At 50.3% G+C, this 27377-nt stretch overlaps 1 pseudogene; it reads left to right on the top strand.

Annotated features, from left to right (window-relative positions):
* The window catches only part of LOC136570535 (serine/threonine-protein kinase pim-1-like), a 59809-nt pseudogene extending 36017 nt beyond the window's left edge, over positions 1-23792 (top strand).
* Positions 23793-27377: the final 3585 nt, after the last annotated feature.

Here is a 27377-nt window from a genome sequence, read left to right as displayed (position 1 = left end):
GGTGGATCATCAGCCCAAGCTGCACTGGGCCATTGCAAGGGGCTGTGGGCATGAGCACTGCTCTGACCCCACTGCTGGGTTTGGCTGCCACGGCCACCATGAGAAATTAAACTGTCCTTGGAAACACTGGGGAGGACTGGGACATACTGGGGAACACTGGGAACGCTGTGGGAGACACTGGGACATACTGGGAGTGACACTGGGGAGGACTGGGACAACCTGGCGACACGAGGAATGCTAAAGGGAGAATCTGGGTGGGCTGGGATGGACTGTGGGGGTGCACTGAGACAGTCTGGGACATACTGGGAGTGATACTGGGAGATACTGGGAGATACTGCGACAAACTGGGGACACTGGGGCATCCTGTGGATGACATTGGGGGGAACTGGAAGGGACTGGGAATGAACTCAGGTGCATTGGGAGGGACTGGACTGTACTGGGAGGGACTGGAGGGGCACTGGGGTTGTACTGGGTTCAACTTGGGATGAACTGGGCTTTACTGGGGTTATACTGGTCAGTACTGGGAGGGACTGGAGGAGGGTGATTTGGCTGTTCCCGCCTCCACAGCATCCCATTTGCTGTGGCTCCCGTCCATCACCAGTCTCAGCCAATCAGGACCAGGGATCCGGGCCTGGGGGCGGTGCCTAGGTGAGGGCCATGTTTTATTTTTGCCTACAACTCCAATCATGCCCCGCGGCCGGATACAGCCCCTTTGGAGCCGGGACTACAGCACCCGTCATGCCCCGCGCTCCACAGACCCCCCCCCCCCCCCACCCGGATCCGCCCCCATCTGTCCCATAAGTGTCCCCCAGACCCTCCAGGATCCCTCAGTGCCCCCTCAGCGCCCATTCGGGACTCCACAAAAGCGTCTCCAGACCCCCTGAGTGCTCCCAACCCCACAGATGCCCGGTACAGCCACTTCTGGGAATTCATCTCCTCTCATCCCCGCGGCACCAGAGCCCCTCAGAACACAGTCCCGTGCCTAAAACTCCTGCCCTACCCCGCGTCCTAAAGAACCTGGTTAGAGCTCCCCGAGCTTCCCCCAGGGGCTCCCGAACTGCTTAGGTTTTCCCGAGGACCTCAAGTCGGGGCTCGGACGCAAAAGTGTCCCCCAAGAGCCTTCTCGGATGCCCAAACGCCGCGTTCCAAAAACTTCCGGGACTACAGCTCCCATCATGCTCCGTGGCGCACGTCCAGCGCTAGTCCAGACGGGACTTCATGTCCCGTCATGCCCCGCGTTCTTCCGAGAGCCATTGCAGCTGCGCCTCGAACTCCAATGATGCTCCGCGGCCCCGTTAAACCGTATTGGACCCGCGCCCCGCCCCCCCCCCCCCGCGCCTACAACTCCCATCACACCGCGCGCCCCAGAGAGCCACGTTAGAGCCCCCCAAGGGCCCTCCCGGACCCCGAAGGGCCCCAAATTCCCCTCCCTGACCTCCAAGGGCCCCCCTAGACCCTCAAGTGGTGCCCCAGACCCCGAACTGTCCCTCAGAATCCCTGAGTGCCCTTCCAAGTGCCCACCCGGCTCCCCCAAGTGTCCTCCAGACCCTCAAGTTCTCTCTGAATTCCCTCCCCAGACCCAAAACTGCCCCAAATGTGCCCCAGAAATGTCTCCACGGCCCCCAAAGTGCCTCCCTCCTTGACCCTATCAGAGAAAAAGATGATAAAAATGGCACCAAAATACTTCAAACATTATTAGTTACTGTTATGAATAAGAAGCTTGACTAGGCCAATATTCAAGCAGTAAACAATTTATTATTTAATATGGTAAAGTATGAGCAATACAGTGCCGGGTACAGTGGGGGAAGTTTTCCCTCCAACTGCACACCGATAGTTGAGGGTTACAGGTAGTTATAAGGGTACTCATCAGCTTTTTCAGCAGTTTCTATTTCCAATTTTTTACTCATCAGCAATTTTTATTCCAAATTATTACATCACAATTCTATACACTATTGTGATCTTAGTTTCTCAGGATGTATCTCAAAAGGAGGATCCCAGATGGTGGCGGTCCAGTTTCCGAAAGAAGAAAGAGGAATCCCATCTGGTGGAGTCAGCTCCCCAGATGTGGGTGCACCTTTTAATTGCAGAGGCTATAAATCTCATAACAGTGATGTCCAGCTTCCCTTTGGTTGAAACCATAAATCCTTGAGGTGATGTTCATCTTCCTTTCTCAAGCTGTTTTTCTCTGCTTCCATAAGGCGTGAGATAAGCATATTTCCTTTATATATATTCCAAAGCTATAGTTTCAAGGATACAAGTAATATTCTAAAATTATCCTTCAAAAGGTTATTATTGCAGAGCTCTTAATGGATTAACTGCAAGCAAAAAGCAACATCCTTAACACCTTAATTCCGATGCTCGTAAATCAACCAGGGCTAATTGCAAACAAAAGATAGGTTCAAAGGCCTTTTTCCATGCTTTATTTTCCTCAATTATTATTAGAATTTACAGCTCTCCCATTGTTGGGGTCCACACATTTCGCATTCACAAATACACACGTCACCTGTTTGTACCTGCCACGAAACACAACTTTGTATTTCACACCACCTTTCTAGTCAACCTATTCCCAGGCCTGAACACCTGAACAGTGAATATTTTTTTCTAAAATATAACCTGAGGCCACTTCCTCTGGTTCTCAGTGCAGACCCAGCAGAAGAGAACAGCCCCCCTCAGTGCACTCTCCTGCCATGGAATTGGAGAGAGCGGTGAGGTCCTGAGCCTCTTCTCCAGACTGAAGAAACCCAGCTCCCTCAGCTACTCCTCATGGGCCATGTTTTCTAGAGCCTTCGTGAGCCTTGCTGCCCTTCTCTGGCCACACTCAGCCCCTCAATGTCCTTTTTCCCGAGGGGCCCAGAGCTGGACACAGCATTCCAGGTGTGGCCTCAGCAGTGCCCAGCACAGAGGGGCAGGCGCTGCCTGCTCCTGCTGCCCACACTGCTGCTGATCCAGGCCAGGTGTCATTGGCCTCTTGCCCCCTTGGGCACACTTTGGCTCACCCTGAGGCGGCTGGTGACCTGCAGGATGTGCCACTTGGCCTTGTGGAACCTCACGCCCCTGTCCTTGGCCCATTGATCGAGTCTGTCCAAGTCTCCCTGCCGAGCCTTCCCGTCCTCCAGCAGATCCACACTCCCACCCAACTGGGCATCAGCAAATTTACTGAGGGTGCTCTCAATGCCCACCTCCAGATCATCAATAAAGATGTTAATCCGGGCCCGGCCCCAAAACAGAGCCCTGGAGAACACATTTCAATGCAGCTCAGTTTGCATAGTCTGCAGTTGGAGGCTGCAACGCCCCCACAACAGAAAGAGCTGTCATCCCTTGGCATTGGCCACACACACAGGTGCAGGAAAAAAACCTTTTACTAGGTGAATATGGCTGACAGAACTGAGCTCTCAGGCACACACTCCCTTTCCCTAATGACCCTGAACTCAAGAAAAGGGATTTCACCTCCCAGCTCTTTGCACCATTGGATCCTCACACCATCAGAGCTGCACCAGCCTCTCTCATCCTTTTGTGCCTTCTCCCCACTCAAGCTGATGAGCAGCTTTGATAAGAAAAAATGCAGTTCTGCTGCCAACAAGCTGAGCCAATTTGCAAATGCAACTTACACTGCCAAAAACAGCTACTGCCTTTTTCTTTCAGAGGTGAATCATCAGAAGGAAAGAAAATGTGTTGCATTTTAAACCAAAGAGGAAAAGAAACGAAAACACTCACAGAGGATTTGGCAAAGCCAAGAGATGCCAGTGTGGCTTATCCTGTTGGCTGCTCAGTTATTGCAGCCCTTTGCTACTTTACCATTTGTCTTGTTTGGAGATTGTGCTCAGATCATTCAGTTATGGGTGCAGGAGAAATTTAAAAAATCATAGCTGATTGCAAAAGAATACAACTTAGGAAAATTTAAATAGATTGTGAAGTATTTACATCAGGGTGATGACAGTTACCACATAGAGACCAAAATAAGCCCTTTTAACAAAACTTCATTTCTATCCTTGTTCCTCAAGCCCTACTATCCATTTCTTTGGCTGATGTAGTGTAATGTCAAAATACTGTTCAATATCTTTTATTGTTTATACTTTGCAACACTTCTGTTGTGTTTTCTAAAAGCCCTGGGTATTTTTTAGTTTGAAAAAAAGATCTATTATTTTGGTAGCAACACTGCAGTTCTGTGTTTCCTTTTGGTACTCAGCTGAAGACATAAAGAAAAAAAACAGAGCAGAAAAAATTGCAGAGGGGGATAGTAGATCACAAGGAGCACAGATACAGGAGATGAGTACATTACTGCTGCCACTGCTTAAGAGCATCTCTCACAAAAAGCAGACTGGCTACACTGTCCCAAATCCATCATTTCAACTCTCCATGACTTGTTTCTTGCTTTGCAAAGCTGAGCTGATCCACTTTTACCTAATATGAATAACAACTAGTAATACACACTTACAGTTCTCTTGTATTACTGCAACAGCACTAGGTGCCCTTAGAATTTTTTAGGGCAATTGTAATGCCATCCCTGAATTTAAACAGGTTCAAGATATTATTTGTAGCTTATTCTTGAAGGTAATTTGTAGCAAAAGTCAAAAAATTCTTGCAGATGGTCAGTAACTGGACTGTTACGTATATGGGATGCACACGATGATTTAAGTACTGCTTCATTCTGTGTGACTCCAGGCTTTGAGAAAGAGTAATCCCACTTGACATTTGGACTCCCTTTGGTCTCAGGAATTATGGATCCAGAGTAACTTGTTAGAAGTTTGTGAAAAAATGTCTCTGAAGTTTACAGCAGAGCTGAAGTGTACAGAAGGATGAGAATTCAATGAATAATTCAATGAATACTAAGTTTGAAAAGCATATCCAGTTATCCTACTGGCTATGTCCAGTTACTATCCATTGTTACAGTACAGTGCACAATATCACCAGGAAAATTGTGAATGTCATCTTCAGACCGATCTATTAACACATTTATTTTTGATCAAAGTTATTTCTACAAATTACCAAGTTGTTTTGCCTTTTTGAGGCTCTTGCTTTTTTTGTGTTATGTATTTACATGTATAACACAGGTGGCTCCTCTGTCTTGGTTTGGAAAGACAGGTGTTTGCTAAGGAAGGCAGGAGCCTTTCTTGAAATGGAAAAATGTAAATCCCTTCCTTCTGAATTGTCATGAATTTTAAATTAAGGGGGGCTCTCAGGTAAAAATCAAGAATAACAGTTCCTTATTAGGGAAGAAAATAAAAAGATAAAATAAACAATGCAGTAAACCAAAACAGCACTGACAGAGTCAGAATACAACCTGACACCCTGTGGGTCAGGGTGTTGGTAGCAGTCCAATTGGAATTGTGGCTGCAGCCCTCCTGGAGTGTCAGGTGTGGTTCTGTTGGAGCAGGGATCCTGTAGAAAGGTGTAGTCTTCCTCTGAAGATCCACTGGAAGAGGCAGCTGTTCTTCTGGGAAATCCAGAGGAGAAGCTGTGCTGGTGTTCCAGAATTTCAAGATTATATCCGGGTAGGAATGCTTGGCTCCTCCCTCTGGGTGGAGCATCTCCCAATGGGATGCTGTAGTTCTTCTCAGCCATGCAGTGACATTCAATAGCCCATTATCAGCAGATGTCTCCCCTGGAGGGAGGATTGGCTGTGGAAGAGATAAGGAAAACTGCCCAATTAACAGAAGACAACTGGCATACAGGTGGCAAATAGAATCCATACTGCTTGGCAATCTAGTATATCCTGAATCTGATCAAGGAACCGAAAAGGAGCTTTTAGATTTTCTAAGCTGAGGTCTGTCTTGCCTGTTTCTGAAGCTGCAGTCCAAGAGCAGTGACAGAAAGGCTGCTGCTCTGGGAGCATGCTTCTAGCTTGAATTTAGGCCTGAAGGCATTGTACCAATTTACAGCTCTTACAAGAGCTCTGTCACTGCACAGAATTTCCATAGGCATTACAACACAAAGAACTCCGTTTCCCCCCACAAGCTCTTGATGCAGCTTTCTGTACCACCCTGGTTATGTCCTCGGTGAGGGGCCTTTCTGCAAAAGGAGAAGGAGACTCTTTAGCATAACTGTGTATTCTGTGGAGTTGAAGCCATTCATTATATTGAACAATAAGTTTTTTTTTTTTGAGAAATAAAAGAATTAAAAGACACTTAAAAGTATATCAAGGGAATCGCAGAAGTTAATAAATAACCTAAAATACACTATTAGGAAGAGCTTTGATCAGATATTTGGATAAGTTAATAAATAACCTAAAATACACTGTTAGGGAGCCCTAACTTTGATCATATATCTAGATAAGTTAACCAAAAAACACACACAGAAGAAACTTTGGAATCAGAATATTTGAAGAGGAAACATTGGAATTAGAATATTTGAAGAGAAAAGCAGAAATGGAAGCCAATAAGTTAAAGTGACCTGCCAAGCCATAGAATCAAGCCAACTACAACAATAACTTCTGCCAAGCCATGGAAAGACATGCCAAGAATAACAGGAAACTGCCCAAATTAGGAAAAGCTTAAAATTTAACTAAGGAAGACCAAGAATTCCTGGAAGACTCCGACTGTACTCCTGCCTACCTATGAATATGCATGTAATAATGATGTAATCCTTTTTCAAAATTGTATAAAAACCTGCTTTTGCTGTACACAATTTGGAAATCCATTTAGTGATTTCTCCAACGCGTTGCCAATAAATACCTCCTGCCTATAGACCTCAAATCCAGTCTCTGGGCAGCTTATTCTCGCCTTTTGGGGCAAAATTCGGCATCATTTTTGGCGACCGCGGCAGGACAGAAAAGGGTCCGTCCGAGCCTTGACTCGGTGGACAAGGACTTTCTGCATCTCCTGCTCCAAATTAAGAGGTATTTATCTTTGCTTATAGGTTTTATGGTAAAGCGCTTTAATGGGAAACGAGGGTCAGACGTGACCGCTCGAAGGGATTCCGGGGGACGCCCTGGTAAAAATATCCCAGCTGGGTTAGAGTCCCGGTAATAGAAACGCAGGTTAGAGTCCTGCTGGTAATAGAAACGCAGGTTAGAGTCCTGCTGGAAGGAATATTTGTTTTTCATTTATCTTGGTATTTTTGGGTTCTTCATATTGTGTGGGAAACTGTTTTAATATTGTGTTTAATGTTATATTTACTGTGAATTAAGGGTCAAGAACTTTTGGGTTCTTCTTGTTGTGTGGGAAACTGTTTTAATATTGTGTTTAATGTTATATTTACTGTGAATTAATTGCTCTCTGAGACCGGGAGAGAGGTCGGTCAGTTTGTGGTGTTCTATGTGTCTGTTGCAAATTTTACAGGAGACATTTTCGGTCAGTTTGTGGTGTTCTAAGTGTCTGTTGTAAATCTTACAGGAGACATTTTCGGTCAGTTTGTGGTGTTCTATGTGTCTGTTGCAAATCTTACAGGAGACATTTTGTCACTCTATGTAATCTTGTAGATAAAGGTGTGTGGGTATGGATGAGAGTGAATGAGACGCAGCATCGCTGCGAAGCGAGAGGGAGTCCCGCTCCGCAGTTCCTGTTCTTCGCGAGAAGCCAGGTCGGAAACGGACGAAGCGATTGGAAATTGTGTGTGTGGAGTGTTGCAATAAATTGGCAAACAGTACTTGTGGGAAAGGGATTGATCCGGTTAAACAGTAAATACAGCCACAGGGAATAGTAATGGGAGGTCAACAGAGTAAGGACGTAAATATGAAAACCCCCTTAGGATGTATCCTAAAGCACTGGAAGGACTTGGGAGGGATTCCGGGGGGAAACATAAGTAAAAAGACACTCCTTAAATATTGCACACAGTGGTGGCCATTGTATAAGTTAGATGACGATGAGAAATGGCCACCGGAGGGAACAACTAATTATAACACTATCTTACAACTGATGCTTTTCCTTCGTCGACTTAATAAATGGGACGAAGTGATGTATGCTGATATGTTCTTTACCTTAAGAAATAAACCGGAGTGGCAAAAAGAGTGCGGGGTAAACGTAGCACCTCAAGACCCCCTAGTACTAGCCCTCGAAAAAGATAAGAAAGGCTTAAAGCCTAAAGAACGTTGCTGTGATGCATGTAGCATTGGGCAACAATGTCTTAAGTTAACAAGAAGGGACAGTGGGAAGGAGAGCGAAATAAGCCTGTGGGAATACCATCCATTCGCCCCAGGACGGGAAGGGCCTCTTCCCAGGCCAAAAGAGGAACAAGGGGATCCTAGCCCATTAAAGGAACTGGAACGATGGTGGAAATCTAAGTTTGGGCACAGCCCTCAGAAGCTCGACAACAGTTGGGAGGGGGGTGGCCCATTAAAATCGGGGACTAACAAGGGGGAAAGCAGCCCACAGGGACTGGACAGTCCACAGGGGTCGGGGAGCTACAGGGATGTTGGCAGCCCACCCAGACTAGAAGTTGAGAGGGAAGGGGGCAGCCCACATGGGGAAGAGAGCCGAGGGGAGACACGCAGCCTGCCCGAACTAAGTCCATGTGGGGATGGTGGCACACCTGGGAATGGAAGTTTAAGGAAATCAGGTACTTGTAGAATGGACACCAGCACACCGAGGACTGGAGACAAAGGTGACTCACTGGGGGGCGACGTCTCTAAGTTGAAATATAGTGAAAAGAATGACAATGAGACATGCGAAAGGGGGGTGGAGAACGACTCACAGAAGCTGAATATAGTAATTCGTATAGAGGATAAGAGGGATGGAAGGGGAACAGAAGATGAGGAGGACGGTAGCCCGGAACAGGATAGGCACCGGCAGATGCGGGAAGAAAGGCGACAGATGCAGAGTGAGAAGTGGTTGGAAGATCCCGGGGAGGGGATTGGTCACTCGTATTATACCAGATCTGTGGCACGGAGGGAAGCAGAGCAAAGAGAGGAGGGGAACCATACGATAGCTCCTCTCCGACAACTTATGCCAATGGTAGGGGAGAGGACTAGAATAAAGGTGCCGTTCTCAACGAGTGATCTGAACAATTGGAGGGATGAGGCAAGGAACTTCAGGAGGAATCCAGAGGGAGTAGCGAAGAGGTTTGAATTAATGGCAAAGAATTTGGATATTGATTGGGAAGATATAGAGGTGATGCTGTCAGAGTTGACAGATACAGAAAGGGAACTCGTATTGGAAACCGGAAAACGACATGCTCAAGTGTTATCGGGGAGACTAGAAGATAATTTCCCCAGCAGTAAACCAGAATGGGACCCGGGCAATGAAGAGCATTATCGGAGGCTGGTGCAGTATAGAAAACTGATAGCGATGGGCTTGCGTAATGCGATCCCTAAGGCTATCAATTGGTCGATGCTATATGACATCAGGCAGGGAAAAGATGAGACCCCATCAGAGTTTTTGGATAGACTTCGGGCAGCCATGAGACAATACACACCCCTGGACCCAGCAACGGAAGAAGGTAAACAACACCTGTTGGGATTAATGATGGGACAAAGTAACCCGGACATTAGGAAGAGATTACAAAAGCTTGAGCATCCAGCAAACAAAAACCTGGAGGCGTTGCTGAATGAGGCGTGGAAAGTGTATAATAATAGAGAAATAGAGGAAAAGAAAAAGGAAGATAAGAGGCTTGGTCGAATAGTGGCTGCAGCAATAACAGCTCAAAATACAAACCATTTGGGACCTAATACCAGGGGTAGGGGAAGGGGCTACCCAGTGGGAGGGGGAGGGAGGTTCCAACCCCACCCAGCTAGAATAGGGCCAAACCAGTGTGCCTATTGCTTCCAAACGGGACACTGGAAACGTGAGTGCCCTCAACTAAGATCAATGGACACTACTGCTATCGCACATCAGGGCAGTGAATGAGGGGGACCGGTGGGCCGTACCCTAGCAGACCCACTGGTTAAAATGGAGCTAGGGGAAGGTAAAAAGGAATTGGATTTTTTGATTGATACAGGAGCAACATTTTCGGTTTTAAATCAAGAATTGGTACCTAAGAGTGATGAATTTGTACAAGTTGTGGGAGCAACAGGCCAACCAGAAAAAGCTTACTTTTTGAGACCTATCAAATACAAAATTGGGAAACAAATGGGGATTCACCAGTTTCTGTATTTGCCAAATTCACCAAAGCCTCTATTAGGAAGAGACTTACTGGAGAACTTGGGAGCCGTAATAAAATTCAACAAAGACAAATTGGAATTTCAAGTAAGGGAAGAGCAACTGATTACAGCCCTAAGCCTAACAATCAGTTGTATAGAACCGAAGCCTGAAAGTCACAATATTGAGCGTATCCTGAGTGAAACATATCCATTAGTATGGGCTACTGATATACCTGGGAAATCACAACAAGCAACACCTATCATTATTGAACTTATACCTGGAGCGAGGCCGGTAAGTAGGAAACAATACCCACTGAGGTTAGAAGATAGAAAGGGAATTGAGCCCATAATCACAAGGTTTTTAGAATTGGGGTTATTGATAGAATGTGAATCGGATTTTAACACCCCAATCCTGCCAGTAAAGAAACCTAATGGAACTTATAGATTGGTCCAAGACCTGAGGGCAGTAAATGAAATAACCAAGACACTACATCCAGTAGTTGCTAACCCTTACACACTCTTAACTAAATTAAAAGATAATTTGACATGGTTCACTGTGTTAGATTTAAAAGACGCATTCTTCTGCCTTCCTTTAGCTCCAGAGAGCCAAAAGATCTTTGCATTTGAATGGGAATCTGTAGATAGGGGAAGAAAAACCCAACTTACCTGGACGGTGTTGCCACAAGGGTACAAAAACAGCCCTACAATTTTTGGGAATCAACTAGCCAAAGAACTAGAACAATGGGAAAGGCCGCTGGGAGATGGTACTCTTTTGCAATATGTAGATGACTTCCTAATAGCAACAGAAACAGAAGAAGAATGCATTGAATGGACTATTTCCCTGTTAAACTTTCTGGGTTTAAATGGATATCGAGTTTCTCAACAGAAAGCACAGCTGGTACAAGAAGAAGTGGTGTATCTGGGATATGAAGTTTCCAGAGGACAGCGATCCCTGGGAGCAGCCAGGAAAGAAGCCATCTGCCAAATGCCTAGACCAGAGACGGTAAGAGATTTGCGTGCCTTCCTGGGGATGACCGGTTGGTGTCGGCTATGGATCTATCAATACGGGATACTCGCCAAACCACTCTATGACTTACTAAAGGAAAGTAGGGGTGTTCTAGTTTGGACTCCCGAGGCAAAGGGAGCCTATAAGAGACTGAAACAGGAACTCATGAGAGCACCAGCCTTGGGTCTTCCAGACGTGACAAAACCATTCTGGCTGTTTTCTCATGAGCGACAAGGAATGGCCCTAGGAGTCCTAGCACAACAGTTAGGACCACACAAAAGGGCTGTGGCCTACTTCTCCAAACAGTTGGATGAAGTGAGTAAAGGATGGCCTGGCTGTCTAAGAGCAGTAGCCGCAGTGATAATCAACATTGAAGAAGCCAGAAAGCTCACTCTGGGCCAGAAAATGACTGTGTTAGTAGCTCACACTGTATCTGCTGTGTTAGAGCAGAAAGGAAATCACTGGCTGTCACCTTCCAGATTCCTAAAGTACCAAGCTATCTTGGCTGAATCAGATGATGTTACTATCCAGGTAACTAACGTTGTGAACCCAGCTTCATTCCTAGAAGGGAAGACTTCAGCAGAACCCATCGAGCACGATTGCCTGGAAACAATCGAAGCCGTTTACTCCAGTCGCCCGGATCTCAAAGAAGAGCCATTCGAAGATGCAGATGACTGGTTCTCGGATGGTAGCAGCTTCGTAAAACAAGGAGTAAGAATGGCTGGTTATGCAGTAACTACCACAGAAGAGGTAATCGAGTCAAACCCTTTGCCTGCAGGGACCTCAGCCCAGAAGGCAGAATTGATAGCTCTGACTCGAGCTCTGGAATTGGCAGAGAACATGCGAATAAATATTTGGACAGACTCTAAATATGCCTTTTCTGTTGTGCACGCTCATGGAGCCATCTGGAAAGAAAGAGGACTGTTGACTACTCAAGGGAAAACAGTCAAACATGCAGAGGAAATCCTACGATTGCTAGAAGCAGTCCAACTCCCAGCACAAGTGGCCATAATGCATTGTAAAGGACACCTAAAAGGTAACACTACTCCAGAAGTTGGGAATAGAAAGGCAGATGCAGAAGCTAAATTAGCTGCTGCAAGGACCGGAGAGGTAAATATAACAGCTCTAATACCAGGAGAGCTGGATGTAAACCTTCAACCAAATTATCAGGAATCAGATCATAGATGGATTCAAAGGAATAAAGGTAAATTGTTAGACAGTGGATGGGCACAATTGGAAACAGGACAGTTGATAATACCAGGGAACCTAATGTGGCAGATTGTAAAGACGGAGCATGAAAAGGCCCATTGGGGTCTAGATCCGCTTTACCAATATTTGCAAGCCAGGATAGCAGGACCGAAATTATTTACTACTGTAAAGCACGTTACATCCCAGTGCGAGCGGTGTCTGAAAAACAACCCAAATACGGGAACCAAGGTACACCAAGGAGCTATAAATCGAGGTAAATTCCCAGGTGAAGTATGGCAAATTGATTTTTCTGAACTCCCAAGAAAAGGGGGGTTTCGGTATTTGTTGGTATTAACTGATACATTTTCTGGGTGGCCTGAAGCATTCCCTTGTAGGACAAATAAGGAAAGGGAAGTAACTAAAGTACTGTTGAATGAAATTATTCCACGGTTTGGGGTACCGAAGAGCATTTCTTCGGATAGGGGTACACATTTCTGTGCAAAAGTGGTGAGAGCAATAAGCAAAGCATTACAAATCAAATGGCAATTACACACGCCTTACCGTCCACAGGCCAGTGGGCAAGTGGAAAAGATGAATCATCTCATCAAACAGCAAATTGTCAAAATATGCCAGGAGACTAATTTGCAGTGGTATCAAGCTTTGCCTATTGCTCTGCTTAGGCTGAGAGTCAAACCAAGATCAAAAGAAAAGTTAAGCCCATTTGAAATTTTGTATGGTAGACCTTATGCTATGCAAATTGTAAATGGGGACGCTATAGACCAAATCGGTAACCAGTACATTTATGATTATGTAATTACGGTGGGGAAACAGTTCGATAAGAATGCTGCTGTGGTGATAGAGCACCAACCTAAACAACCTGATTGCAAACTGCATCCGTTTAATCCCGGTGATTGGGTGTATGTTAAGAATCTTTTAGGAAAACCCCTACAAGAGAAGTGGGAGGGACCTTTCCAAGTGCTGCTGACTACCTTCACCGCGGTTCGGATCAAGGAGCGACCCACGTGGATTCATTACTCTCGGGTCAAGAAGGCTCCGGAGAATAAACAAGAGGAACAGACATCATGATCCTGACTCCACCTCAGACCTTCACAACCCTGATCATTGGACTCTCGATAAGTATAGTTCTTCCCCAAGACTCTGCCCCAATAGACCCATGGTCTAATGCACACCAGTGTATCCACCCGGAGATGGAAACGGAACCAAAGGGATCCTATTTTGAGGTTTATGCCTTACGTAACAATCAGCCATACGCGAGTAAAGCGTGGAATCAGCCCACCATGGTAGCATACAAGGGAGACCTAATCCAAATTGGGTGTCGAGAACTTGACCTAGTAGAAGGAAAAACAAGGCGGCTAGTATTAACAATTCATCCCTTGATGGCAGCCTCTGAACATAACCTAATTACTTTTAGTCCAGTGAAAATGGGCAAGCCCACCGCCTGGATTCAGCAAAAGGGCCCAATTTCATGTCAGTGGAGTGACTTCAGGGAAGATCCACCTGGATCACAACCCCGAGACTCAGTAATTTATACAGAAGATCCGCTTGGGGAACTACATCCTCAAAACATAACCCTTGACCTTCACCCTCTTCTCTTTTCTGCAGGAAAGATTGTAGCATCTAGTGGTCCTGAGGAAGGGAAAGCACAGTGCGAGATGGCATTTAGATTGGATCAGTCGATGACCTTCACATGTGAAAGAGAGTTGAAAATGTTGGAAGTGGGTTCTGGCTTCCCTAAGCGTGCTGTCGGATATAAGGTGGCATTACCAGAGGACGTGATCCCATTGTACCCAGGTCTAGACTTGCCCCAAGAAACCACTCCACTGGTGGAATGTATAGCAGTACATAACCTAACCTTTATAGGGCCTCAGGTGATACGAAAATCCAATGAACAAAAATTATTGTTAGACCCCACTTATTCCCTGAAAAAGGTCCAGATGAACATTCACACCGATATTACATATTTGCAGAAGGATTGCCAACCATTTATACAGCAAAGCCTTAAGGGATGGAATGCATGGTTAGCAACAAGATCTCATCACAGAAGAGCACAAAGAGATATAAGTGGGTGGATTGGCACCGGATTTGGTATATTAAACACGATAGATCAAGAGGTGTTAGTAAACAAATTGAGTACTGTCACGTCGAACTTGGGGAAGCTTAAAATGCCTCTCAGTTCATCCATGATCACATTAGCAGAAACACAATCACTAGTAGTAAAATTGCTAACCATGGTAGCAAACAACACTGCAGAGGATTTCGCAAAGTTTGCTGACTATACAGGGGAACTTAGCAAAGAAGTTGCACTAGCTATCCAATGCCCTCAGACGCAACAATGGGTACAATCAGTAGCGGCAGGAATAATGAGAGAAGGAACATCAGGTATATTACCTCAAGAGATAAGAGAAACAATATTAAAGGACAATCATACTACACAATTTGAAAAGGACCACCAAGCCTGGTGGCAATTAGTAAATTTCACTTATGAGCCTCAACAAGAACACATTGAAGCCTATGTCCTCACCATTAGTGCAGCAGAGGAAAGAGCTATCTTTCCTATCCTCACTCTTGGGACAATACATCAAAATGTCATTGTCAGGCCAATAGACCATAATGTCTGGGCCAGTTATGATAATACCAAAAATAGGTGGCAATCGGTTAGCACAGAAGCATGCATTCCTAGAGGACAATTAGGCTATGTCTGCGAAAACGCTGTAGTAGAAGCAGAAGATTTATGCTTAGATGCTGAAATGTATGTGGTGGAGACTAAGAATCATAATGAGAAGGACCCAAATGATTTGGGCTATGGTACGAGCGTATCAGCGCCCTATAGGATTTGACGAAAGAATTCGTAAGTTATAAGAAAAGGGGGGAATGAAGCCATTCATTATATTGAACAATAAGTTTTTTTTTTTGAGAAATAAAAGAATTAAAAGACACTTAAAAGTATATCAAGGGAATCGCAGAAGTTAATAAATAACCTAAAATACACTATTAGGAAGAGCTTTGATCAGATATTTGGATAAGTTAATAAATAACCTAAAATACACTGTTAGGGAGCCCTAACTTTGATCATATATCTAGATAAGTTAACCAAAAAACACACACAGAAGAAACTTTGGAATCAGAATATTTGAAGAGGAAACATTGGAATTAGAATATTTGAAGAGAAAAGCAGAAATGGAAGCCAATAAGTTAAAGTGACCTGCCAAGCCATAGAATCAAGCCAACTACAACAATAACTTCTGCCAAGCCATGGAAAGACATGCCAAGAATAACAGGAAACTGCCCAAATTAGGAAAAGCTTAAAATTTAACTAAGGAAGACCAAGAATTCCTGGAAGACTCCGACTGTACTCCTGCCTACCTATGAATATGCATGTAATAATGATGTAATCCTTTTTCAAAATTGTATAAAAACCTGCTTTTGCTGTACACAATTTGGAAATCCATTTAGTGATTTCTCCAACGCGTTGCCAATAAATACCTCCTGCCTATAGACCTCAAATCCAGTCTCTGGGCAGCTTATTCTCGCCTTTTGGGGCAAAATTCGGCATCAGAGTGTTTTATCATAGTCTATTAATATTCCCTTTTCCTCAGTTCCATAGCTGCTTACTACTTTCTAACTCATTGATTTTAATAAACCAACTAAGCATGCTGCTGTATTCTATTCTACTCTCCCTGTATTCTTTTCTACTCTCCCTATGGAGGAAAAAAATTGCCCATAAAACCTATATGCAACAACTGCCTCAATCCAATGAAATGCAAGAGGAAACAAATGCCCAAAGAGCAGAAATCCCCAAACATGTCACATCCAGTCACGGAGAAGCTCATGGGACAGAGCCATGTGGCTGGAGAATGTGTATTGCACTCTGTATTGTTAATTGACTGATGCTGAGTATTTCAGCAGGTAACTTCCAGGGCTTCCAGGACTGTCCTGGTGGCTGTGATCCCAAATTACTCATCGGTAGCAAGTGAACAAGAACAGCCTCTAGGAACAAGGGCGTTTCTGAGGCTCTTGCTTGCTGTGGCGGCAGGGTGGCCGTGGTAAGGGTGCCACAACCTTCCTGAAGAGCCTCCTAAGAAGGACAGCTCAGGGGCACAGGCACATCCTCCTCCCAGAGCAGCGTGTGATGTTCAGCTTCCTTCTTCAGGTGACACGGAGAAAAAAGGCTGGAGCTCTGCATGGCATTCCACAGAGAAGAAGCCTTTATTAAGAGCAGGGCACTCTGCATAGGGAGCCAGGGACAGAAACTCTCAGAACCAGGGAAAAACAGGATTATATAGGGAAGGCAAGGGGCAGGACAAAACTGGTAACCAATGGGATAAGGGCTTAGGGGCAGAACACAAAGGGAAGGACCAATGAGTACTGGGGGATCAACATAAAGTTGCAAAGGCAGCTGGGGGTCATATTTGCTCGCCCAAACTACAAAGTCAGTGGGTCAGGAGTTGGCCCTCCAGGGGAGCACAGTAAGTTCTTCTCTGGCTGGATCTCTGGCCCCCACAACTCCCCCTTCTTTATTTAATAAAAAATCTTCTCCTAGAGACCTTGCGAGTAACTTCTTAGAACAGCTGAACATATATAAGAAAATAACAACATTTAAAAGGACCCAAAAAATATTTCTTAGGAGATCTCAGGATCTCTAGCTGGTCAGAGTGACCCTGATATACGTTAGAAAGTCTCTTCTCCCAGCCTGGTGCTCGAAGAAGGAGTCAGAGCTCTTCCATTCTTGGTCTCAAGGTTGTTTATTGTATCTTATCTATAAAATTCTTTCTCCTGTCCTGATGAGGTCCGCTCAGCAAGACAGTCAGAGGCATTCTGCCGGCTCCGAGGAGGTGTTATCTTTTTATACTAAAAACTACATGTACGATATTTACAATTATTTTCCAATACCTATCACCTATGTTAGACTGTGAGCTTCTACTCTAGACCAATCTAAAAGTGTCAACATCATAGCAGAAGATGGAGGCCAAGAAGAAGAAGAAGAAGGAGAAAGGCTGGACACACCCCGATTGCTCCAACTTGCCCCCTGAATCCCCATCTAGAAACCCCAAAAATCTATTTTTCACCCCATGATAAATTCATTTTCATTCTACTTAAAACTTTCATGGCTCGCAATTCTTCATATAAGGTTGGTAATCGTTTTATTCAAGGGCTAAATCAAAGGCACAGGGGTCTTGGGCTCTGTGCCAAGGTCTCTGTGCCCCCTGGACAGGGGCTCGAGTCCTCCAGGGCAGCCAGAGGAATTTCCTGGGTTCTGACAAGTAGCCCTGTTGCAGTCCCTGCATACAAGAGTTTACTGGATCACTTTGATGCCAGGGAGCACCAAGAACTTGAACTTTCCTGGAGTCCAGCCCTGCTTGCCTATCACGGAGCAGAGGGAAAAGATGAAGAACCTGGGTGGTGGTTGAGCCAAATTGGCATTTTGCCATTTCTGAGTTCCTCCCAGCTTTTGCAGCAGGGCGACAACCCCATCGCTGCAAAGCACTTCCTTTTACAAGGCACATGCAGACCTCACTGGAAGGGGCTCTTGAAGGAGCTGCTGCAGTTGGCTACAGGAGCTGTTGTTGAATTTTTCATGTTGCTTAACCCCCCCTGCCAAATGCCATCAAGAGGCTGAGGATGGACACAAAAAGATTACCCTGGAGAAAGGGAGGCCAAAAGCTTGGAAAAGGAGGAAAGAAACGCTCTGATGATGACGATGACAAAAAAAACCCAAACAAATTTATTTTGACCGCAAATGAACACCGGCCGCCCTCCAGCCCTCCCAGGCGGGCAGGCCGAGCGGTGCCGTTCCCATGGCATGAGGTGCTGGCAGCCTGCAGAGAGAAACCAGAGAGCCACGGTCAGTGGCAGCAGGCTCCCGTCCCCCTGTCCCGCCATGGCCTGTGCCCGGGCCAGGCTGCTGGCTCTGCTCAGAGCCCAAACCTCCCGACCCATTCTCTGTTTTTAGAGAAGGGCAGCGTGGCAGGCCACGTTCCACCTCCTCTGCTTAATCATGGCACAGCAACCTCCTCAGCAGCTGCAAGAGCGGGATGCCCGTGTGCCTGCTGCCATCTGCCCGGAGCCCTTCTGCCAGTCGAGCTGTGGAGCCGGGTGCCCACCTCTGGAGAGCTGCTGCCAGGAGAGGAGCCGATCCCAAACCAGGTCCTCGTCCTTCTGGAAGGGGCTGTCCCCGCGGACCGTGGCCCCTGGGGCAGCGCTGGCACTGGACGCGCTCCACGGACGCTGCAGGCGCTTCCCTGTCCGGTCTGGGCACCAGGTGTAATCCTCCTGGGAAAACAAAAGAACAATTGCATGAAAGCCAATTCAAAACAAGACCTGGAAACAAGAAAAAGCACAAAACCTGTCACCGTTTCACAGGCCTGAGGAGGGTCTGACCACTCCATGTGAGAATTAAACCTGTTCAGAGGTGGGGAAAATCCCCACCTTTCCTGCCCGTAAACGCACCTCTTCCTCAAGGGCCTGCAGAGCAGACCAGCTGGGGCACGGCTACAGAACCCGTCCCCCCCTCTGCCACCCCCCATCCACATGGATGGATGCTTTTGTCAGGCTGGCTGCCCCCGCCTCAGCCCGTGCCAGGCTGGCTGGCAGAAGCTGTCAGCAAGGCCAGGAGCCGGCTCCCCTTCCACAACATCCGTCCCCTGTCCCGCCAAAAAGCAGCTCGGCGGCCGGCAGAAAAATTAATATTCCCCGGCGCTGCTGGGCAGGGAACCTCCGGCACGTGGCCAGGCCGAGCCCTGCCGTGCCTGGAAGCACCAGCATCCCCCCGCCCCTGCGCCGGCTGGGGACTCATCTTGATTTCATCGGAGTGCAGAGCGTGTCCTTCATGCAGGGGCCGCAGCCAAAACCAATTGGCTCTGCCCCGCCAGTGGCCAGCTCCAGGACGGTGTTCCCAGCTCCACGTCGTGCTCCAGAAGAACACGCCAGCTGTGCCTCGGCTTGCGGGGACATCACGATGCCATTGAGCTGCAGGGGGATGTTTCCTCTGTCCCAATCCGTGTCACCTTCACTGCACTGCCAACACTTCTCCAATAGGACGGGCAGTACGGAGCCGCTCCCTCCACAGCTCGTGGGGACCAGCGGAAGCAGCATCTCCTCGGCTGCGCTCTCTCCTCCGCGCCGCGGCCGCAGGGAAACGCTCCGGGGTTTTTCTCCAGTGCCACGAGACGCGTGCCGCTGCTGCTTGCTGGGCTTCTGGATTCTACTGTGCTCAGGATGCATCTCTGCTGTCTCCTGGGCCAGGCAGGGCTCCTGCAGCCAAGAATGCTCAAAAAGGTCCTCCAAGCATGGCCTGTGTATGGGGTCCATGGATAAACACCACCTGATGAGGTGCTGGCACTCTGCAGAGAGAAACCAGAAGGCTCCTGTCCATGCTCTCCCACATTCCACAGTGCCCAGGCAACACCAGGAGTGCTCAGAGCTGCACCCAAAAGCTTCCTATTGATCCTCTCTTGCGGAGGACACCAGCACAGAGGCACAGCTGCCACCTCCTCCAGCTAAGCCCAGGAGATCCACCTCCTCACCAGCTGCAAGAGCAGGATCCTTATGTGCCAGCTGCCCCTCCCAACCCCGTTCTTCCCCTCGTGCCTTGAAGGCGCATCCCCACCTTGAGACACCCGGGGCGGGAAGACGAGCTGGCCCTGGACGATGTCCTTGTTGGTGCGGAAAGGAAGGTGCCCGCAGACCAGCTCATAGAGCAGGATGCCCAGGGACCAGATAGTGGCTGGCTGGCCATGGTAGCAGCCAAAGAGGATCCACTCTGGTGGGCTGTACTCCGGCGTTCCTATGGGACACAGGCGCAGCTCATCAGGCCCATGCTGCTCCCTCCTGCCTTCCTTCCCTCCCTCCCAGCCAGCTCCCGTTCCACAACATCCAGCCCCTGCCCTGCCAAAAAGCAACTTGGCTGCAGCTGGCTGAAGAAGGATTCCCCCTCTTTCCTTCCCCCTTCTTCCCCCTCTGCCAGCAAAGCGGGGAACTCAGCTGCCCGGCTGGGCCCCGGCTTGGGCTCACCTGACATCCGGGTGTAGAACGTGTCCTGGAGGATCGTGCCGCAGCCGAAGTTGATGAGCTTCGCCTCGCCCGTGGCCAGGTCGACGAGGACGTTCTCGGCCTTGATGTCGCGGTGCAGGAGGCCGCGGCCGCTGCAGTGCTGCACGGCCTCCAGCACCTGGCGGAACAGCCCCCGCGCCACGGGCTCCGTCAGGAACCGCCGCTCGTGCAGGAAGTACCAGGGGTCCTCACTGCGCTGCGGACACTCCATGACCAGGGCGAAGCCCTCGGGCACGTCGAACCAGTCCAGGAGCCGCACGACGCCGTGGAGCCAGGCCACGACACCATCCACAGCAGCGCCAGCTCCAGGGGCACAAGGGCGCCGTTGCGCTGCGAGGGGACCACGATGCCGTCAGCGGGGCCGATGCTGCGCCGCGCCTCAGGCAGCCCCTGCCCAGCCCCACCGCGGCTCGCCATGGCCCGGCCCGGGGCGCTGCGCGGCCCCCGCTCACTCCACGCTCGCTGCCCTCGCAGCGTTCCGGCTGCCACCCTGCCAGGCCTCGCCTCAGCCCCGCCCGGCCCGCCCCACTGGCTCCTCCCCGCCGGCTCCTCCCGCTGGCCCCGCTCACTCACCAGCCGCGCCCACTCCGAGATGCGCTCCGGGACACTCGCTTGATGGCCACCTGCGAGCCAAGGTGAGCAGTGGGCTGAGCTCGTCGCCCACCGCCCGCTGCCCGCCGCCTGCCGCTGCCATGCGAGCCGGCCCCGTCTCTTACCGGGGCGCCGTCGGCGAGCCGGGTCCCGGAGTAAACGCTGCCGCAGCCGCCACTGCACAGCAGCGGGCCCTGCCGGTAGAGCTGCCCCAAGGGAGGCTTCTCCGCCCATGCGGGGGGCACCGCGCTGCTGCTCTTCTGCCCGGGGCACCCGCCCGCCCGGCGCGCTGCTGCTTGCTGAGCCGCCCCGGGCTGCAGCGGCTCGGGGCCGGCGGCCGAGCTGGCGAGCGGCGGAGCGGCTGCGGGCGGAAACACAGATGGGGCTTCGTTTGGGGCCGGGGCCTCGGCCGGGGCTGGGCCAGACCCCGCGCCAGGCCGAGCCAAAAGACCGCGATGCTCCGCCAGCACCAGAGCAAGCGGCTCTTCCTGCAGCGCCACAGCCGGTACGGAGAGAGCCCGGCCCAGGCGGAACCACGGCGGGCTGGGCAGGGGCGGGGATGGGGCGGCCCCGCCAAGGGGCACCTTGCGGGACGCAGCATCAGCCAGGCTGGGAGAGGCGGAACATGGACGGCACAGCCCGGGATGGGACGGGACGGGAATACAGTGAGTGGGAGGGAGAAGGGGATGCGGAGCAAGGGAAAAGTCGAGCTGAAAACCGATCAAGAAAAGCACTGCTGCTGCTGCTGCTGCTGCTGCTGCTGCTGCTGCTGCTGCTGCTGCTGCTGCTGCGTCTGCTGCTGCTGCTGCTGCTATTGCGGAGCCGCCGGAGCTCGCGGCCGTTCCTCCGTTGCCCCGCGAACCCAACGGAGGAGCCGCCGTGCGCCCCAAGGAACGAAAGAGAGAAACAAACAAATCACACCCCAAAGTCATTCCTATTAGAGAAGTAACCAAAGAAAACAGTGTAGCAATAAAGAAGAGTGTTGGCTTGTGGCTTCTTTCTTCTTTGCGTGAGACAAAACATTTCATGGGTGTGATAAACGAGTTCACTGGATTTAAGGATCATACAATTATTATTTTTTTATTATTATTATTATGCAAGCAAGAATAAGCAAAGTCCAGCGCTGGGCAGCCGGGAGTCTCCGCTCCTCTAGGCTCGCACCGTTCCTATCCCCAAGGTTCGCCTTTTATTGCCTTCTTCTCCCGGGTTCAGGGATGATGTGGTCTGTCTTTTGCGCTTCCCCGTTCAGTTGCTAGGGGGTCTTTTTCTGCCTTCTGGTGGTCGTGGGATGAAGGCTCCAAGTCCTCCTCTTTTAACCGCTGAGTGAACTTTTCCTTATAAGGCATACCTATACAGTGGAATTTTCAGAACACTATACGATTCCTGCAAGCCTAAGCAATTCTTGTGAGTTTAAGGATTGTTGTTACAGCCTTCCTCTGTGCCCTCTGGGTGAACTTTTCCTTATAAGTTATATCTTTACCATGGAATTCCCAAAGCACTATATGATTCCTGCAAGCCAAGCAACCATGTGTGGCTGCACATTTAAGAATCAAGCGGTTTTAGCTATTTAGTTATTGCTTTTATATTGTATAATTATTTAGCTATTGATTTAATTAATGAACAAACGTACTGCTACTTATTACATTCAATTTGTGTTGAATTGGGGCTGGGTTGGGAATTGTTATTTTGGGGAGAGTTGATGGGTGTTTGTTGTGGGTCCTGGGGAGGGGAAGTCCAGGGTTTGGTGGGGGCGATAGTCGAAGGGAGGCGGGAGGTGATTGGACAGGGGACTTGAGCAATCATTCGACACCCTGAGAAAATGATTGGTCCAGAATGAATATCGATAAGGATCAATGAGAACACCGGAAAATGACCAGTCAACATGCGGATCCAAACCCCACCAATCCTGGACCCGAGAGGGGTTATAAAATGAGGGTTTGGTTGGGTTGGGGTTCCTCTCCTTCTGAGGGATGTACTATATGGGGGGGAACCCAGTGTGTTTGGGACATGTTGTTATCTTTGGGTTGTTGCGTGGGAGTTTGGGCTTATCTCAAACTCCCTGTCCTCTGTAGTTTGTTTTGATAAATGAGAGCCTATTTCCTTCTCAAAATCAGGCCTCATTCGAATTCACAACAGCATGGTTTTTCACCAGCACTGAGTGGGTTCTTCCTTGTCATGGTTGGGCCTTGCCAGGGTTTCCACAGCCCTCTTCCATCACCAGTGGCTTCTTTCCCAACCCCAAGTCTGTACACAAGTCCCAGGTGCTGGCGAGAGGGCAGTGGTCACCCCGTGTGCCACTGGGGCAGCCCCCGCATGCCCAGGGATGCTGGGGCCAGGCTCTGGGAGCAGCAGCATCCCCCTGATGAACTCCATCTCTATTCCATAGGAACACGGTCATACAGCCCCCCGGAATGGACCCACTTTGGCTGGTACTATGGCAAGCCAGCTACCATCTGGTCCCTGGGCATCCTGCTGCACCAGATGGTCTGTGGGGAGCACCCTTTCAGGAGGGGCCAGAACATCAGCTGGGACCATCAGCTCTCGCTGCCACAAGGGCTCTCTCAAGGTGGATCCTCATCTCTGGCCACGGGGGGAATCCCAGTGCTGGGAGACAGCAGCGGGCTCGTGGCCATCCCGCTCTGGCAGCTGCTGAGGAGGTGGCACATGTCCTGCTCTCCTGCTCTCCTCCAAAACAGGGAATTGATGGGAAAGTTTAGGCCCAGCTCTGAGCACATCCAGCAAGGCTGGGCATGGCAATACTGGGGCAAAGCCAACAGGAGCCTTCTCCAACTGCCCGGTGGTTTCTGGTTTCTGTGCCCAGAGTGCCAAGATCTGATCTTGTGTTTATCCACGCTGGACGTGGAAAGGCCCTCATTGGAAGAGCTGTTCTGTCATCCTGGGATGCAGGATATTCATCTGCCCTAGAAGAAGGGAGAGAGCCACAGGCACACTTTGATGCAGGGCCCTGGTAAGTTACAGCCCCACACATGCCTTGGCAATCAGTAGCAAAGGAACCCAGACTTTTTTGTGCTGCCCGTGTCACTGCCTAGGGCTCATCAGATGGGAACACACAGACCTTGTGCTGGAGCTGAGCTGCTCTGCCCAGCACTGGTGGCTGCCATCTGAGCTGGTTTTGCTTGTCCTGGTTCCCTGACAGCTGAGGCCCTGGGCAGAACCCTGAGAGCCTGGTCTCAGCCCAGGGAAGGAGAAGGAGCCCCTGGAGAAGCTGTACCAGGTGGGGATGCTGCTGCTGGAGACAGCGAGGACAACACCAAGGATGACAACCTCTTCCTGGACCTGGCCACTGACCAGCTGAAGATGATGGACTTGGATTCTGGCACCTTCTTCAAAACCAGGCTCCACAGGAAATTCGCAGATGAGTCCACACACAGGGGGATGCTCCCAGATTTGGGCATTGCACAGCCTAACCAGGAACCAAAGGTTCCCCCTTTGCTGGGGCGGGTGCAGCTGATCCTTCAGCCGCTGCCCAGCTGCTTTTGGCAGGGCTGGGGCATGGGCTGGGCTGGGTACAAATGGGAGTGGGCTCCTGGCCCTGCCAACAGCCCCCAGCACCCACCGTGCCCCGGGCTGGGGCTGGGGCTGGGGCAGCCAGCCCGACACAAACAAAGCCCCATGGTGGGAGCAGAGGTGGGACTCCAGAAGCTGTGCAGGGGCTGCTTTGCTGTGCAGGCAAGGAAGGGCTTGGGCTGCTCCACTGCCCTTGTTTGCTTTGGGGTCACTGTTATTATGGGGGGCAGTGCAGGGGGAAGGGAGAAAGCCTGGGCTTCCCTCACCCGTGGGTGGGTTTTTCCCTGGCATGCAGGGATTGGGCCTTCGTCAAGCCCCTGGTAGAGATAAGATTTTTTACCTTTTTTCTTTTTTGCCCCATTGTCTGTAATCTATTTTCAATAATTTGATGTTTCTTTTTCTAGAGGAAGCATTCAAGGGGGGGATGGCATGAGGTGGGTCCCCGTCTGCTTGGCAGGGTGGGATCAGAGCTTTTGGGAGATGGCAGCGAGCACAGGAGCATCCTGCTCTGGGCAGCTGCTGAGGGCTGGATGTGCCCTGGCTGGCTGCAGGCTGGGCACATGTCCTGCCCTCCTGCTCTGTGCCAAAGGCAGCAGGGATGGGCAGCTCTGGGCACCGCTCTGAGCACGGCCAGCATGGCCTGGGCACCGCGGGCGGCTGGGACAAGGGCACAGGAGCCTTCAGCTGATGGGCGGTTTCTGCTTTCTCTCCTTGCAGCCGGGCTCTGCGGCTGCTGAGGCTGCTCTGGGCTCTGCCAGGGCTCTGCTGGAGCTCAGCACCGGGCCAGAATCAGCCAAAGACGAAATGGTGTGACCTGCAGCACAGACTTGCTTGAGCATTTTGGCAGCACAGCTCAAGTTTGCAGAGTGTATAGCTCCAAGGGAAAACATGACACCCCCCAGAAAATAAACTTGTTCAGTAACTTCTGAAATGAAATCAATCTGGGATGACCCCAAATGACATTTTTCAGCTTGCTCAAGTTGTAGCTCAGCCCTTCTCTGAACGGTTCTCTCCTCCACCTGCCTTTTACTTCCCAACTGCTCCCTCTTTTCCCCCAGTGAGTTCTCAGCCCATTGCAGTCTCCATCACACTGTTGCCTTCCTTGGTGCCCCTCACCATGAGGAAGGCAGAGCCCCAGGTTTAGGGACTCATCCTGTCACTGCCTGAGGAGCAGCAATGTCTCAGAGGTCCAGTGGGATTTTAGTGTCATTCAGAGCTGCTCTCCAGCCCTCAGCTCTCCTCACTGCTGAGCTCCCTCTCCCTTTTCCTTGTCCTTGCAGCAGGATGAGCTCTGTGAATCCCCTTGAGCCTCCCCACTCTTCCCAGCCCACGCACCCACCTCAGTTAGGCTGAAGCTGAAGCTTCTGTGTCTCCTGTGGCACACCAGCCCAGTGCCCTGTGCGGGGAGCCCCAGCCCCAGAGCACAGCACACAACAGTGCAGTCTGGGCTGCAGCAGCTGCCCTGCAGCCCTGGCTTGGCTGTTTGTGGCAAGGGAATGCTCCCTGTGTCCAGCTGTCCCTGCAGGATGGCCCCAGGGCAGAGCCCAGCCGGGCTCCCACTGCAGCCCCTGGAGCTTGGGGCAGACAGTGCTCCCAGAGCTGAGGTTCCTGGGGAGCACCCGGAGCTGTGCCTTGCACTCTGTTGCCGTGTGTCACAGTGCAGGCTGGCTCGTGCTGTGTGAATGTACCAGCCCTGGTTTGACTGCCAGGGGCCTCGCCCAGTCACATCTCTCCCAGGGCTGCAGCATTTCACTGGCCAGAATCTGACAAGGCACAGAGATCAGAGCAATGAAATTATCCAGACTGGGTTTCTCAAAGACCCTTTAGAAGGAAGGGCTTGAGAATAAACGCTCTCTGTTTGCCACATGAACATCGGGGTGAGTGCTCTCTCTGTCTCCAACCCACTCCCCCTCCAGCATATGTTACAGCCACCCACTCCCTCACACATCCCCCTCGTTCCTTCCCACTGCCGTGTCCAGTCAGGGCTTCCCAGCCCCTCATCCCTTCATGGCCCCAGCCCCTCAGGGGCTGCCCCAGCCCGGCCAAGCTGCCCGGCAGCAGCGCCGCAGCCCCACAGCAGCTCCAGAGGAGCCCCATCCAGAGGCAGCCGGGAGCCCTCAGCAATCCAGCCAGCAGCACACGGGCAGGAGGACACAGAGGGCGCTCCCTGCCTGGCACAGGGCTTGTGGCCATCTCCAGGCACCGCTCTCACAGGGATCCCCACAGCTCCGGCCCCTGCCCAGCCGCTCTGTCACCAGCACAAAAGCTTCCACAGAACCATCAAAGGCCAAGGGGTTTCTGGCCATTTTCCCTGCAACACTGCACGCCTGGGCAGCTCTCCGAGCCCAGGCACCCTTGTCCCCCTTGTCCCCCTTTTCCCCTAAGCCCTGCAGAGCCTGGGTAGCAGAAGAAAGCTCCTGGGAGTCTGTGTATTATAACAAACGCTATATTGATATACTAAAGAACAACCAGAAAGAAGAAAAGAACAATCTGAAAGAAATGGAAAATTCCCCCTGGCTCAGGTGGTCCCAGCAGACAGAGCCTCTGGCATCAGCTCTCTGCAGAGCTGAAGCAGCGCAGCCAGCTGAGCGCCGAGAGACGAGGCCGAGTCCTCCATGCCCTGCGGAGCTGATCTTGCAGCCTCTGGAAGATGGAATATGGCTCACTCTGCAGTGCCTGGAGGACATGCAATGTTGCAAGTGCCACGTCTGACACGGCACTGCTGGTGTCCTCTGTCAGGTGTTGAAGGGCTGAAAGAGAGAGGGACAGAGCCATGGTCAGATGCCGCATCTGCGGGGAGCCGAGGAGAGCGCCCTGGCAGGGCCATGGCAGCCGGCTCTAGCCATGACCAGGAGGGAGCAGGCACCAACGGGACCAGCCCGAAGCTGCTGGCCACAAATGCCCCGGGTGGCCCTGAAATCTGTGTGTGCTCTGCCCACGCCGGCCCTGGTGCACACAGGGAGCAGAGCCCTCGGCAGCCGG

This window comes from Molothrus aeneus, unplaced genomic scaffold, assembly GCF_037042795.1.
Source record: "Molothrus aeneus isolate 106 unplaced genomic scaffold, BPBGC_Maene_1.0 scaffold_34, whole genome shotgun sequence".
Classification (NCBI taxonomy): domain Eukaryota; kingdom Metazoa; phylum Chordata; class Aves; order Passeriformes; family Icteridae; genus Molothrus; species Molothrus aeneus.
This window is presented reverse-complemented; position numbering and strand designations above follow the sequence as displayed.